The sequence below is a fragment of the Panthera pardus genome, unplaced genomic scaffold (genome assembly GCF_024362965.1).
Source record: "Panthera pardus isolate Hobbes unplaced genomic scaffold, ASM2436296v1 HiC_scaffold_12, whole genome shotgun sequence".
In the NCBI taxonomy this organism is placed as follows: domain Eukaryota; kingdom Metazoa; phylum Chordata; class Mammalia; order Carnivora; family Felidae; genus Panthera; species Panthera pardus.
This window is the reverse complement of record NW_026526677.1, coordinates 15,756,062-15,770,609: the sequence shown is the minus strand read 5'-3', so window position 1 is coordinate 15,770,609 and position 14,548 is coordinate 15,756,062. Positions and strand designations below refer to the sequence as shown.

Here is a 14,548-nt window from a genome sequence, read left to right as displayed (position 1 = left end):
TAGCCCTGCCTCACTGACCTGCTGCTGCCCATCTCCCTGCCTCTAAGGGAGAGGGTATTGTACTTCTTTTTAATGTTTATTTATTTTTGAGAGAAGAGAGACAGAGTGTGAGTGGGGGAGGAGCAGAGAGAGAGGGAGACACAGAATCTGAAGCAGGGTCCAGGCTCTGAGCTGTCAGCACAGAGCCCGATGCGGGGCTCTAACCCACAGATTGCAAGATCGTGGCCTGAGCCGAAGTCGGATGCTTGACCGACTGAGCCGCTCAGGCGCCCACAAGTTCTCTTCTGGCACTGAAGTTCCAGATCTGTGGCCCAAAAGCCAGAGACAGGCTGGATCTTCACCTTCATCTCTCCCTAATTTCCGAGTTCGAAACTGAGTCCCCTCCAGAAGTTCCCCAGGACTGAGGACAGGCATGTCCTTCCTGGGTCAAAATTGACTCTCGAGTTGCACAACTTGTGGCCTTTGGGACACTTAGTTCAGACAGTGAAAATTTCTTAGATGCTTGTCTATCACCAGGTTTTCCACATGTGCCGTATTCTCATTTCTGTGTTGATAACTTAAAATGTCATGCAATCAGTGTGCATGTTTTATGTAGTTTCCTTCTTTCCTTCCTTCTCTCCCTCCCTGCTTCCTTCCTTCCTTCCTTCCTTCCTTCCTTCCTTCCTTCCTCTCTCCCTTCCTTCCTTTCTTTTCTTTCTCTTTCTTCCTTTCCTTTTCTCCTTTCCTCCCTTTCTCTTCTCTTCTCTTCTCTTCTCTTCTCTTCTCTTCTCTTCTCTTCTCTTCATTCCACAAAAGTGTTTGTTAAATTGATGGGTGTCGCCTTACAGTTTCCTAGGAATCCAATAATTATAGTGTTTACAGTGAGCTTTGTCATTCCTTTTCTGATCTTCAACATCCATCAGAGTCCTTGAAACTTAGAAGTTACCTAAAAATGTTTGAAGGAATTACTAAATGAATGAATAAGCCCGCAAAGGAATCCTTAGGAAACTCAAATATCTTTTGAACCATTACTATGCTGCTGTGGGATGACTATAATATAAATGGAATCATACTGCCATCTAGTGGTTATTTGGTGACTTCATTTAGAAGCAAAATGCAGAATGTTGCTAAGATTATTATTTGCGCAGCAAATTTTATTAAAAGATACTTTTGTAAGAAAATACTTTTATCACTTGACACTGTATTGTGAGAATGTCTTGGTTTTCTAGATCACCACTAATAAGTAAGTAGAAGTGAACGGTATTATAAATTGAAGTTTAAAGCCGATTTTCCTAACCTAAGAGATATTCTTTGAAAGGAGAATTTGGTAGTTTATAGATTTTGGATACTAACCCTTTATCCGATATGTCATTTGCAAATATCTTCTCCCATTCTGTCGGTTGCCTTTTAGTTTTGCTGATTGTTTCCTTCACTGTGCAGAAGCTTTTCTCTTGGTGAGGTCCCAATAGTTCATTTTTGCTTTTATTTCCCTTGCCTCTGGAGACATGTCAAGTAAGAAGTTGCTGTGGCCAAGTTCAAAGAGGTTGCTGCCTGTTTTCTCCTGTAGGATTTTGATGGTTTCCTGTCTCACATTTAGGTCTTTCATCCATTTTGAATTTATAACTCAATACCCCAAAACAAATAATCCAGTGAAGAAATGGACAGAAGACATGAATAGACACTTCTCCAAAGAAGACATCCAGATGGCTAACAGACATGTGAAAAGATACTCAACAGCACTCATCATCAGAGAAATACAAATCAAAACCACAGTGAGATACCACTTTACACCTGTCAGAATGGCTAAAATTAATAACTCAGGAAACAACAGATGTTGACAAGGATGCAGAGAAAGGGGACTCTTTTGCACTGTTGGTGGGAATGCAACTGGTACAGCCACTCTGGAAAACAGTATGGAGGTTCCTCAGAAAATTAAAAATAGAACTACCCTATGACCCAGCAATTGCATTACCAGGAATTTATCTAAAGGATACAAAAATGCTAATCTGAAGGGGCACATGCACCCCAATGTTTATAGCAGTGCTATCATGTCCATCAACTGATGAATGGATAAAGAAGATGCGATAAAAAAAAAAAAAAAAAAAGATGTGATGCACGCATGCACACACACACTGGAATACTACTTGACAATGAAAAAGAATGAAATCTACAAACACAAAGAGACGCCTGGGTGGCTCTGTTGGTTAAGTGCCTGACTTAGGCTCAGGTCATAATCTCACAGCTTGTGAGTTTAAGCCCCGCATCGGGCTCTGTGCTGACAGCTCAGAGCCTGGAATCTGCTTCGGATTCTGTGTCTCCCTCTCTCTCTGCCCCTCACCTGTTTGCTCGCTTGCTCTTTCTCACTCTCTCTTAAAAATAAATAAGACGTTAAAAAAAAATTTAAAACAAATCTACACACACAATGGAATACTACTTGGCAATGAAAAAGAATGAAATCTTGCCATTTACAACAACGTGGATGGAAGTAGAATGTATTATGCTAAGTGAATTAAGTCTGTCAGAGAAAGATATCATATGATTTCATTCATATGTGAATTTGAGAAACACAACAGATGAACACGGGAAGGGGAGGAGAAGTAAGACAAAAACAGAGAAGGAGGCAAACCATAAGAGACTATTAAATAAAGAGAACAAACTGAGGGTTGCTGGAGGGGAGCTGGGGGGAGGGATGGGTTAAATGGGTGATGGGCCTTAAGGAGAGCACTTGTTGGGATGAGCACTGGGTGTCATACGTAAGAGATGAATCACTGGGTTCAACTCCTGAAACCAAGACTACGCTGTATGTTAACTAACTTGAATTTAAATAAATTAAAAAAAAAGAATTTGGTGGTTTAAGTAAGTATGGGAAATGATGATTAACACAGTCAAACATATTTCTTTTCTGCAGAACTTTTGAGAGACATTAATATGATAGTGTGCTTTGTGAAGCTGCGAGAGAGGCTTATGCGTGATGTTTTCTAGACACTTTATACTCTTTTCAGGGAACAGCTTATTGGATCATTGTTTTATGGGAAAAAAATTCAGAAACACTGTTTTATTGTCATTTTCCCAATATGTTAAAAATATCTAGGGTGCCTCAGTGGTCTCAGTTGGTTAAACCCAACACTTGATTTTGACTCGGGTCATGATCTCACGGTTCATGAGTTTGAGTCCCACAGTAGACTCTGTGCTGATAGCGTGGAGCCTGCTTGGGATTCTCTCTCTCTGCCTCTCCCCTCCAAATAAATAAACTTTAAAAATATGTATCTATTAGTGCACAGCATTTCCTGACTACGGAGCCTTCTTTGACCTTTATTTCCATGATATAGTCAGTTTAAGAAGCATCAGAATAAGTCAGGAGTTCTACTCTCCATGTATATGGATCTTAGTTTTTTTTGTTTTTTTTTTTAAATTTTTTGTTTTTAATGTTTATTTATTTTTGAGACAGAGAGAGACAGAGCATGAATGGGGGAGGGTCAGAGAGAGAGGGAGACACAGAATCTGAAACAGGCTCCAGGCTCTGAGCCGTCAGCACAGAGCCCGACGTGGGGCTCGAACTCACGGACCGTGAGATCATGACCTGAGCCGAAGTCGGACGCTTAACCGACTGAGCCACCCAGGCGCCCCGGATCTTAGTTTTTAGGTAACAATTTTTTTTAATCGGAATTAGTATTCTTCCACATCAAAAGCTTTTTTACATAATCTGCTTTCTTTTGGATTCTAAGAATGTGGTTTCCTGCTCTTTGGGCTGTTACTTTCAATGATTGCCGTTAGTGATGGTGGAAATGACTCGGGATTCAACCACAATGCAATTGACTTAAGATTTCCTATTTCTGCCTTTTACCTATGTGCTGTCGTATTAACCTAAGCAACTAATTTATAAATTCCTGGCAGAAGCTTCATTTCTTTCTTTCTTTCTTTCTTTCTTTCTTTCTTTCTTTCTTTCTTTCTTTCTTTCTTTCTCTTTCATTTATTCTTTTAAAGTAAGCTCTATGCCCAGTGTGGGGCTTGAACTCACGACCCCAAGATCAAGAGTCACAGGCGCTACAGACTGAGCCAACCAGGTGCCCCTATTCTTTCAGTCTTGATTGCACACCTACCATGAGCTAGGCACTTGGGTTAGAAAGACCCCGCTGGATTGAGCTCTATGCAGTCAGGGATCTTGTCCACCTTGTTTTCTGTCGTATCTCTCACGCCTGGCACAGTGCCTGGCAGTGACGAAGTATTCAGGAGGTATCTGGACAGAATACACATTTCCTGTTCTCTGTTTTTGAGGTTTAATAGACAAAGAAATACAGATAACAGTAAAGTGTGATCATTGTAGTAAAAGATATGCACAAGAAGGAGAAAGCATTCTAGGCTAAAAGTCTTGAATGTATGGAGAGAACCGGGTTGGGAAGTGGTTGAGAAGGATGGAGTTACAGTGGAGAGAGCTTTTTCATTCTTGCTGAGGAGTTAGAGTTTATTGAAATGTTTCTCTTTACGACTCCGTGCTTAAAGTACTTGGTGAGGGGCACTTGGGTGGCTCAGTTGGTTGAGCCTCTGGCTTCGGCTCAGGTCATGATCTCGCAGTCTGTGAGTTCAAGCCCAATGTCAGGCTCTGTGCTGACAGCTCAAAGCCTGGAGCCTGCCTTGGATTCTGTCTCCCTCTCTCTCTGCCCTACCCCCACTCGTGCTCTGTCTCTCTCAAAAATAAATAAATGTTAATTTTTTTAAATGTTTATATATTTTTGACAGAGAGAGACAGAGCACGAGCGGGGGAGGGGCAGAGAGAGAGGGAGACACGAATCCAAAGCAGGCTCCAGGCTCTGAGCTGTCAGCACAGAGCCCGATGCGGGGCTCGAACTCACAGACCATGAGATCATGACCTGAGCTGAAGTCGGATGTTCAACCGACTGAGCCACCCAGGCGCCCCCCCCCCCATTTTTTTTTTAATTAAAAAATACTTAAATACTTGGTGAATTCTTGTTGTAGATGTAAGTTTTATTTCAGCTGAAATCAACTTTGTAAATAATTTTTTTTTTTGAAAGGTTGATTTGACCTCAATATAGAGAGCCTTAGCATGTGTGTGGGCCCACAAGATCCTTGCTGAAAAAGAGAAGACATCACTGTAAGGTCAGTGAATTCAGGGGGAGCCAGGATGATATTGTAAGTAGTTAATAATTGCCCCGACCATGCTATCTAGACTGAAGCTCTCCCAAGGCAACGCTTAGTGCAGAGCCCTGCAGAGAAGTTTCTTTTAAAAAAGCAAAATTGTGGAATAAGTGAAGTATGTCAGTGACTTTTCACTTCCTTTTTTCATTATACTTTCGACCTGCTTCTGAAACCACCATGACTTCAGAGACCAGGGCCCTCTGATGGCCCCTGAAAGCGCAGGGTTCCCAGCCAGACTTGACTGTCCTGTGCTTTGGACTTATCCTTGGGTAGGTGTGCCCTGGAGTGTTTTCATTACCTTTTATGTAATAATTCCCACAAATTTCAATAGGTTGTGATTCATTTCATGCTTAATCAAATATTACTTGTATATCTTTGTGAGAACTGGTATATGATTTAATTTACAAAATCAGTAAAAGAAAGTCCTTGCTTAAACCATACATCCTGAGTTTTGCTTCTAAAAATACCAATGCTGTATCTACAAACCCAGCTCCAGTATATCCACACTGAGGGGCCGATGATAGATAAAAGCTTAATAAATAACCCTTTCCAGAAGAATGGGTACTGCAACACACATTGCCTTAACCCACAGACATTGCCTCTCTTCCCTTTCTTGTTATCTTGCTAATCAGTTGTGGGAGGCTTTTCTACCTTAATATCATTTCAACACAGTGATTCAGACTTCTGTTGGTCGACTGGTATTGGCCTGTGATACAGAATCTGCTTACCATCCAATTTAAAGGAATGGAACTCTAGAGGTAGGATTGAAGGCAGCAACAAGGAACCAGACTCATAGGTAAGCCCAACAGGGGGCAGTTAAGTCATCTCAGTGAAATATAATTAATATTGACCTTACCGACCAAGATCAAAGCTGATCCAATAAAGAGTTTTTATTTGCATGAATGGAGCCCAGAACTACTTTTCTAGGTAAAAGCACACAATACAGTTAAGCTAGAAATCCACAAAGTATAGATTTTCATTTAGTTCTGGACTCTTTTGAGATCACACCCAGATGCTCCCATCTCATCCTGTTCCCCACCCCCCTTTTTAAAAGTGTTTATTTATTTATTTTGAGAGAGAGAGAGAGACTGAGAAAGCACGAGCAGAGGAGAGGGGCAGAGGGAGAGGGAATGAAAGAATGCCGAGCAGGCTCCATGCTGTCAGCGCAGAGCATGATGTGGGGTTCGGTCCCATGAACTGAGACATCATGATCTGAGCTGAAATCGAGAGTCGGACACTCAATTGACTGAGCCACCCAGGTGCCCCTCATCCTGTTCTCTCTCGAAACTCAGGGCCGTCACTTCTTTTTCTGCTGCACAGTCACAAGCAGTGCCAATCAAACTGCCCACATCTTTGCATGTCTGCAAAATCATGACTGCAATAAATAATAATGGGAGATTCTTGCCATCTGTTTAATTCTTTCCTCCTTTTATCTGATCCTGAAAGTTATCTAATGTCTTTCTCCTGTTCTACTGTTTCAAAGACGTAAACGGTTCAAATCATAAAAGTAGGAAGAGTTTTTAGAAGTGTTGCCCCTTCCTCATTTTGTCTGCCAAGTTTCAATTCAGTGCAGGTGCTGACAGATGTTTATAGGCAAATAAAATAAGTCATTTCCATGTTGCAGAGCAAAGATGCTCGCTAACCTGAGCGAGGGTTAGGACTATGATTAGAGGCTCCAGTGTGAGATTAGAGGCCAGTGCTTTCCTAATTCCCAGCCTTTAGTTTGTTTTAGCTCGCCTTTGTCATTGCCCAAATCCTGGAAGAATGTCTGGGAATTAAAAGTCAAAATGTACTCCTGCAATCTCGGGCCTGGCAAAGCTTCTATAGGCAACCGCAGGTCCGCACCCAGTGATTGTTTACATTTCTCTTGCATCCTCCAGAATCCTGCTTACGCACCACTTTCTGTTGAGTAACGGTGTGTGGAGCCAAGTCAGGACCGGTAATGTTCCTCGTCTGCCTTCTTGGGCTGGTCCTGACGCTGGCCCCTGACAATGCCAGGCTCGGGAACTATTTGTTTCTGATTTCCAGCCAAGAAGTCTAACAATTCTCTCCCTTCCTTCCTATCGCCCTCTTCTTCCTTACCGATGCCAAGTCTGGGATTTTCCTTGTCTAGAGACCCTACCAGGCAAGGAAATGAACTTTCTTGGGATATGACAGACTGCTTAACAGAAACTGTGCCCTTTGTTCTCATTCAAATGCCTTTTCCATAAATGACATTTCTCTTTCTAAGGCTCCTGCTGATAATCTGCTCTAGCTACTTAATTTCTACGAGGTCCCTCTCAGAAGATTGAGGCGTAGTAGGTGTTGGAATTCTGATTGTTCTGATTGGGAAGCAACAGCTCAGAAAGGAAAAATAATTTGCCCAGGGATTGAGTCAAGCAATTCTATTAGTTGTGTCTAAATCCATTCTTTAAGGGGCACCTGGGTGGCTCAGTCGGTTAAGTGTCACGATCTTATGGTCCGTGAGTTTGAGCCCCATGTTCGGCTCTGTGCTGACAGCTCAGAGCCTGGAGCCTGCTTCGGATTCAGTGTTTCCCTCTCTCTCTGCCCTTCCCCCGCCAGCACTCTCTCTCTCTCTCTCTCTCTCTCTCTCAAAAATAAATAAACATTAAAAAATAATAAAAATAAATCTATTCTGAAACTTTAAAAATCCTTTTCGTTCCTAGCAACTGTGTCCAAAACAAAGGAAGCAAACCCTTATGTTTACCTACAGAAAATAGAGGCAGGTCTGGTTGTTGATCACTGATTCCACTATGAGTCAGAAAACTTTATTTCTTTTGCACATGCTTATGGACAGCCCAGCCCAGCCCAGATGACAGTCTGCAGGGATACGAGTTCTACTTCCCACTGTTAACAAGGCGCTCAACCCTGGGCAAGTCACTTGACTCCTTCTCGTCTATAACATGAGGTAGTTGGGATTCATGGTCTCTTAGGTTTTCTTCCAGCTCCTGGATCTCCAGCTAGGAAAATGCAGGGATAAAGGCATAAGGCTAACCCATCTTCAGAAAGTCAGCAAAACATCTATATATAACACTGTAAAATTAATCTCTACTAAATAAGAATTTGTATACACTTTGGCTCAGCAATTTCACTCTTGGGGCTTTATCCAAAGGAAGCAATCAGAGATGTGCTTCAATAAGCAAGGATGACTGTCACAGTGTTTATTTTTAATAAACTTTTAATTTTAGCATGGTTTTAGATACACAGAGAAGTTGCAAAGATAGTACCGAGAGTTCTTCTGTACTCCATCCATCCTTCCTCCTCATTTCCTTCACTGTTAACAACTGCTATTCGTATATTACATTCATCACAACTAATGAACCACTATTGATTTCATTTTATTAACTAAAATCCATACTGTATTCATATTTCCTTAATTTTAAGCTACTTTTCTTTAATTTTTTTTTTATGTTTATTTATTTTTGAGAGAGAGAGAAAGACAGAGTGTGAGTAGGGAAAGGGCAGAGAGAGAAGGAGACACAGAATCTGAAGGAGGCTCCAGGCTCTGAGCTGTCAGCACAGAGCCCGATGAGTGTTCAAACTCATGGACTACGAGATCATGACCTGAGCCAAAGTCAGACACTTACCCGACTAAGCCACCCAGGTACCCCTAACCTACTATTCTTTTTTCTGTTCTGGGATTCTATCCAGAACACTACGTTATTACATTTAGTTGTCGTGTCTCCCTAGGTTCCTCAAGACTGTAAGAGTTTGCCAGACTATCCTTATTTTTTTTAAAGATTTTATTTTTTTCTTTTTAAAATTAATGTTTATTTTTGAGAGAGAGACACACACACAGTGTGAGAGGGAAAGGGCAGAGAGAGAGGGAGACACAGAATCCAAAGCAGGCTCCAGGCTCTAGGCTCTGAGCTGTCAGTACAGAGCACAATGCAGGGCTCAAACCCACGAACTGTGAGATCATGACCTGAGCTGAAGTCAGACACTTAGCCGACTGAGCCACCCAGGTGCCCCATAAAGATTTTATTTTTTAAAACATTTCTTAAGGTTTATTTATTTTTGAGAGAGAGAAGGGCAGAGAAGGAGACTGATTTTCCAAAGCAGATGCCGCGCTGACAGCGGAAAGCTGGCTGTGAGGGCTCACGAACCTCGAGATCATGACCTGAGCTAAAGTCAGATGCTTAACCAACTGTGCCACCCAGGTGTCCCTTTAAATACTTTATTTTTAAGTAATCTCCACACCCAATGTGGGGCTCAAACTTAGAAGATCAAGAGTTGCATGCTCTTACCAACTGAGCCAGCCAGGCGCCCCAGATTTTCCTTATTTTTGATGACCTTGACAGTTCTGAGGAGCACTGGTCAGATATTTTGTAGCATGTCTCTTGATTAAAAAAAAATGATTATTAAACTGGGGTTTTAGTTATTAAGCTGGGGACAAACTGTCTACATGAGCTTTCACCAATGATGTTAACCTTAACCACCCAGTAGAGGTAGCATTTGCCAGGTTTCACTGTGCAATTTTCGAATAATGTAAGTTCTAATATAAGTAGGGTGCCTGAGTAGCTCGGTTGGTTAAGTGTTTGACTCGACCTCAGCCCAGTTCTTGATCTCAGGGTCCTGAGTTTAAGCCCTACGTTGGGCTCCATGCTGGGTATGGAGCCTACTTAAAAAAAGTTCTCGAATAAGCTACACATCAGTAACAGGACAGTATACTCCATGAGGGCAGGAATTTTGACTGTTTCACTCCCCACTGTGCACCCACTACCAAGCACAGTTCTGACATAAAGTGGGTGTTCCATGAACAGAATTTGTTGGATGAAAAATAGATTGGTTAAATAAGTTAATTTATATGATATGATGGAATACTAGTGGTCATCATAAATATTTGGGGATATGGAAAAAAAAAACATTAATGATATAGCCAATGAACAAAACAGATCAGAAGACAATTTGTATACATCCTATTTTCTATAAAGTTTGTGTGTTCATGTGTGTGTATTTATGCCCGTGTATGTGTAGAAAAAGAACCAGAAGAATGTTGTCAAAATGTTAAAGTGGTCATTGGTTATTGCAAGGTTGAAGGATTACAGGGGATTTTAATTTTCTTCCATGTTCAGAAATGATAAGAATGGATTACTTTTGAAATTAAAAAAAAAACACACAATAAAAACAGAGAGAAGTTTTGACCTTCAAGAAGGTTCTCGAGCAAGAAAAACAGATGTTTCAATACAATGCCCAGCAACCACATTATTTAGCCGTGTATTAGTCTTTGTGAAGGAACTGAAATCAGTGGTGCGGTGCACGGAGGGTGTTGTCCTCAAAATTCTGCTGTTTCTAGGAAACAGGGTACACTAGGTACCATCTGTTTCTGATTTAGGGCATTAGAGTTGCAAGATCATGAGCTGTATCTTTGTTACTCTCATAACAAATTGTTTAAAGTTAAAAAAAAAAAAAAAAGTAAAGAGCGAAACCAAATGCACAGGAGGCCAGAGTGAATGGCATTATTGTATCGTTTGCTTTCTCCTCCCTGGGGCTTTGCATTTTAAAAACACATGTTGTGGTTTTTCTATGATTATCTTCCCACTTCCTGTGTTGTATCTCCCTTACTGTAAATATCCTTTTGTATAGTCATGCTTTTCTTTCTGTGTCTTGCATGTGTGTCTTTCTTAATACTTGCTAACTTTCTCCAAACTTCCAGTGTCTATTTTTCCTGATACTAATTCGTATAGGTCCAATGGCGTTTTTGCTCTCCGAGATTCTTGCCTTGATTTCGAATCCTAGCTCCATCTTTTATTAGCTGTGTGAGCTATGGAGAGTTGCCTAACCTCTCTGAGCCCCCCCCCCCCACCCCAGAAAATTAGGATAGTATTTTGTACTCAAAGTATTCCAAGGATTAAATGAGATTTAATGTAAATATGTGCTGGACCCATCCTAGTGCCAGTCACAAACAAGGCTCTTAGCCTTTGGTATCCTTTACTTCCTTCTCACTTCTATACATACTCCATACTGTGTCTTCTATTATCTTTCTAAAATTCCATTAACGTACTCAAGGATCAAGTCTAACCTTTGGCTTTCAGGGTCCTCTTTAAATGAGCCCCAGCCCATTTCTGTGGTCTCACTATCTTCCAGGCACATTGTATATACACATTATGCTCCAGCCACACCAAATTACTAGCTGTTGCCTAAATACATGTTACTCTTTTCTTCTCTCCATGCTGTTAAGCATGCTGTTTTCTGTGTCTGGAAGTCTTTTGTGTTCCTGACAACCTTCTTTGTGAAGCCTTCTCTGACAGCTTGAGGTCCCCCACGCTCTCCTCTGACCACAGTAACTTGTTCAGACCTTTATTAATGTGATTCCTTATACAAACGTCTACATCATTCACTTCTTTATTCAACAAATAGTTATCCAGCCCTTCCATTGCGCCAGGCACTGGAATGTATCCTCTACTTAAATGGTGGATTCCATAGGGCCGGGGGCTTGTCTCATCCACCACCCCCCAGCCCCATGCTTAGCATAGGAGTAAAGCAAATACTCAGTTTGTTTGTTCAGCATTGAATAAAATTCGGGCATTTCTTTTTCAGTAATCAAACTGAAAATCATAATGCTACCAAGTACTTCCTCATTTGCCCTTTAAAGACAAAGATAAAAGACACATATTTTCTTGTACATGTAACATATTGTTATGCTTATTAACAATTCCAGGGGGCTCAGAAATATTCCTTTGCTTTGAATGTCCTCCATCTGGAAGAGTTTAGCTAATTAAACCAAAGATCACGGATGAGTTGGCCCCATTTATCTCCAATGGATGAAATCCTTTTCTCTCCAGAGGATTCTTCAGACAAATATCAAGGGTCAGTGTTATTTTTAGTAACATACAGTTTTGAAAGTCTTACATTTTTTTTTTTTTTTCAATTTCTAAGTTTGGTAACACATACTTTTGAAACTTTTTATTTTTTTTTTAAATAAATTTATTAGCGTAACTTAGCCTATACAGAAGTATTTGTCTCAACTCTAGATGATATTGAATTACCATACTGGAGATTAAGGTAGTCATTAGTCTGAAAAAGAAGTTAGAAAAAAAATGCTTCCTGCCCTCCCCCCCCCCCCCCCCCCACCGCAAGCCCCCACCGTGTAAGTGCAAGATTCCTGTTGGTGATGATATACTGTGCAGATTGAATGGTGATTCAGAGAAAGCTATTATTATCCTTCCTTTTGAGGGACTTTTAATTTTTGATGATTAATATTTGTCAGTATTTCAGAATTTTCATTCCTTTCTTCCCCTCTCCTCCATTCTTTCTTTTTTTTCTAAAAAGTTTTTTAATGTTTATTTTATTTTTGAGAAAGAGAGCGTGAGCAGGGGAGGGGCAGAGACAGAGAGGGAGACACAGAATCTGAAGCAGGCTTCAGGCTCTGAGCTGTCAGCACAGAGCCCAGTGCAGGGCTCGAACCCACGAACTGAGATCGTGACCTGAGTCGAAGTTGACGCTTCACCGACTGAGCCACCCAGGAGCCCCTCCATTCTTTCTTAATGCAAAGAAACATACGAGCCTTACTTTCTTGGATTCATTTGGATCCCCCTTGTACATTTCACAGGCCGGTTATGAAAATCCGTGTGTCGATTACATGCTGACTTAAGCTTAAGAATGAGAACACTTTTAACTTCACATTAGCAACAATTAAATCATGGCTACAAGAGTTGAGTTTTGCTGATCTAAATTCATTTTTCCCCCGCTAGTTGAAAACCATTTTTCCATTTCCTGAGTTATATCATGAAATTTAGACTGACATGCCCAGATAGGAAGAAGCTAAAGCAAGGTTTAGTGAAAAAGATGCTGTGTGAACTTGGACTATGAATAAACCAAATCTAACATCTACCATTACCATCCTCGCTAGACAATGTACAACAGACTCACCTGAATTTCATTAAAAGCTAAAAAAAAAACCCAATAAAAGTCAGTATGGGGCCAAAGCAACCCACAGAAGTTCATCCGGCCCTATTTAAGTGAGGCCCTCTTTCACATCCCTTCTTGGGGCTGTCCCTCAGCCTCTCAAGACTGCTTCCTCCTATCCCACTTTCCTTCTGGGGGGACAAAAGAAGGGAGGCGGGCGGTCACCATGGCATTCAGATCACTGAATTTGATAAACAGGTTCTTTGGTATCGTGGCCCTGGTAGCAGATCTGATCAAATCCTCAGCTCCTGAGTGGTGTTTGGCAATCTTACAGTGCCCTAAAAATCAGAGAACTGTCACCAGACCCTTTTCTCATTTCTCTTCCCTGAGGCCCTCACAGCATTTCTATGGAGGTCATTCCATTCGTTCTTCACCCTCTGGTAGTGTCAGAGGAGGTTAATCATGTTTTTGTAGCCTCAGGTAGAAATACTTCTGCTAACTGGTGCTTTGGTATTACAAGGAGGTCCCATGAAATCCTTCACTGCACTTTGAGAAAGACAGTAGGACACTGTTTTCTAAAGTCCTTTGGGTGGACCCCTGGGAGACAGTGCAATTGTGCTCGTCCTATACAGCTGGTGTTTTTTATCCGTTAGGGGCTCTGTGCATTTTATAGCTCATTATATAATGTTTCTCTCTTTGTGTTGCTTATCAGGAGACTCTGATCCATCTTTAGCAGAGACTTCATGACTTGTATCCTACTTCTTCTCCCTTTGCTGTATGTTTCTCATCTCAAACTTATTTTATTTTGCTACAGTACTTACATTTTTATAAGCAGCCATACATTCTTCTTGCAGGAAGATAGATTATAGGTAAATAAGTAAACATTTATGGACAGGCAAATCCAGAGAAAATGAGTTCTCTCAGGCCACAAGAGAACCTTGGGGCCTGCCACAAATTACCCAAGGTACTGTGTAGATTGTATTAGAAAATGCAGTGCCCTTTTGAGCACCATGGCAATTCTTAGTATGGATAAATATAGCAATGGATGTGTGAATTTCACCCAAGTCACGAAACCCAGGAATCGCTGAATGAATGGTAGGGCAGGAATCTAGGAAGGTCTTTTTCAACTTTTTTGTTGAAAATGATTAGACTCTCCTATGGGAGAAAGACTCAAGTGACCCAAAGGAAGTGATTTGTAGGGGATGAAACCAGAAAGTAGTGCCAGAAAAGGTCACCAGGGGGAAAGCGGGAAGTGCCAAGCAGAAAGTCCAAAAAAATAAATAAATAAGCATTTGTCAAAAGGCGAATACCTAAGCCGTCCAACCCAGGGTCACAAGCTCCCAGCGAAGTGGCTAGAATTTCTGCTGATGAATTGAAGGAAATTTGCAATAAGGAAAAATACACCCATCTGAAAAGAAATCCAGTTCGTAAGGTCAGCCCAACCCAAAACAACATCAGTGAACAGGAATTTCATTCTGCGAACAATACCAATCTTAGCCCTACAGTGGCCAACTCATTCCTTTCCAAAGTGCACACAGTTCACACCTATTTTTGTTCTGAAAATTCT

The 14,548-nt window shown here is 41.2% G+C and overlaps 1 long non-coding RNA gene across 7 annotated transcripts in view; it reads left to right on the top strand.

Annotated features, from left to right (window-relative positions):
* Positions 1 to 14,548, top strand: part of LOC109245139 (uncharacterized) — a 63,895-nt gene that overhangs the window by 7,359 nt on the left and 41,988 nt on the right. For 3 of the 7 annotated variants that reach the window (XR_008421135.1, XR_008421132.1, XR_008421136.1), the window contains exons 2-5: positions 5,010 to 5,094; positions 5,321 to 5,402; positions 5,806 to 8,737; positions 11,795 to 11,943. This is a non-coding gene — a long non-coding RNA (uncharacterized LOC109245139). Of the gene's footprint in view, positions 1 to 1,576; positions 3,368 to 3,615; positions 3,896 to 5,009; positions 5,095 to 5,320; positions 5,403 to 5,805; positions 8,738 to 11,794; positions 11,944 to 14,548 lie in introns of those variants that run through there. The other 4 variants (XR_008421133.1, XR_008421137.1, XR_008421138.1 and 1 more) reach the window with 4 other exon arrangements.